Source organism: Otolemur garnettii, unplaced genomic scaffold (genome assembly GCF_000181295.1).
Source record: "Otolemur garnettii isolate 467f Iridium unplaced genomic scaffold, OtoGar3 scaffold00009, whole genome shotgun sequence".
Classification (NCBI taxonomy): domain Eukaryota; kingdom Metazoa; phylum Chordata; class Mammalia; order Primates; family Galagidae; genus Otolemur; species Otolemur garnettii.
The window spans coordinates 32,524,478-32,525,765 of NW_003852404.1; the positions used below are offsets into that span (position 1 = coordinate 32,524,478).

At 36.0% G+C, this 1,288-nt stretch overlaps 1 pseudogene; it reads right to left on the reverse strand.

Moving 5' to 3' along the window:
- LOC100947105 overlaps positions 1-1,281 on the reverse strand; it is a 14,654-nt pseudogene extending 13,373 nt beyond the window's left edge.
- Between the last annotated feature and the right edge of the window lie 7 nt (positions 1,282-1,288).

Sequence of the window (1,288 nt, forward strand, 5' to 3'; positions counted from 1 at the left end):
TTTTTCACCATATTCACAAAATCTCCAATCATAATATCATAACCAATTTCTGAGAAACTTGGCATCATTTTCTCAGCTATCAAACATTACAAGCTAGAGTTAATGAGTCCAAGGCTGGGATCTACCAAAGCATGGTCTGAACCTTTCCCAGAACAATGCCTTCAGTAGCAGATCTTATAGTATCTAGGGCATCTATACCTCTGTCTTCCTTTCCATTTACTTCAACTTCACTTGTACCATTCATTTTCAGCACAGTTACTATATCTCAAAGTTTTGCAAGACGTTCATTCTGTTCTTCCTCTTCATAGTCACCAGTTGTAACATCTAACTGCTCAATGATTTCTTGAATATATTTTTTGAATTTGAGCCCTGTCATCTTTTTCTTTCAAGAGCATGGCATCATCTTTGGGCACAACAAACTCTCCAACTTTTCCTAAGTCATGAAGCTGAACATTTTCAAGATATTGCCTCAACCCCTCTTCTCTAAACACTGCACTGCCAGTAGTAATGGCCACATCATTAAGCTGGTTCTTCCTATTATCACCAAAACCTAGAGCTTTGCCTGCTACAACTCGAAGACCAACTACTAGCCTATTCATAATGAGTGTACATAGAGCTTCTCCATCAACATCTTCAGCAATTATGACCAAGGGTGTACGGTGAACATTGGCAATTTCAAGTGCAAGTACAATCAACTGGAGACTAGAAATTTGTTTTAACTCAATAGAACATAGGCATCCTAGAATTCACATTTATGATATTTTGATGTGCAAATAAATTATGAAGAAATATAACCTTGATCAAACTTCATACCTTCAATAATTTCTAATATAACTTTCAGTGTTTTTCCATCCTTTACTGTAATGATGCCCTTTCTTCCAGCATTTTTCATCTCATCAGAAATGATGTTGCCAATTTTCTTTTCTCAATTTTCAGAAATCATAGCAATATGAGCAATTTGGGGGGGAGGACTTTTACAGGTTTAGACTGCTTCTTTAATTTGGTGATTATATCATCAACACCTGTCCTTATTTCCACTGGATGAATATCTTTGCTAATGTTCATGAAGGTTTCCTTGGCAACAGATGGTGCCAATACAGTAGCAGTGGTGATACTACTTCCATCTTCTTCATTTGTGTTATTGTCAACATCTTGAACAAGTTTATCACCAACATTTTTATTGGTGATTTTAGTTATACTTAGGCCAATTGATTTTGCATCTTTGGTTACTTTGGGACTTTCCCAACTCCATTCAATAATCACTGTTCTTCCTTTAGCCATATTGTAA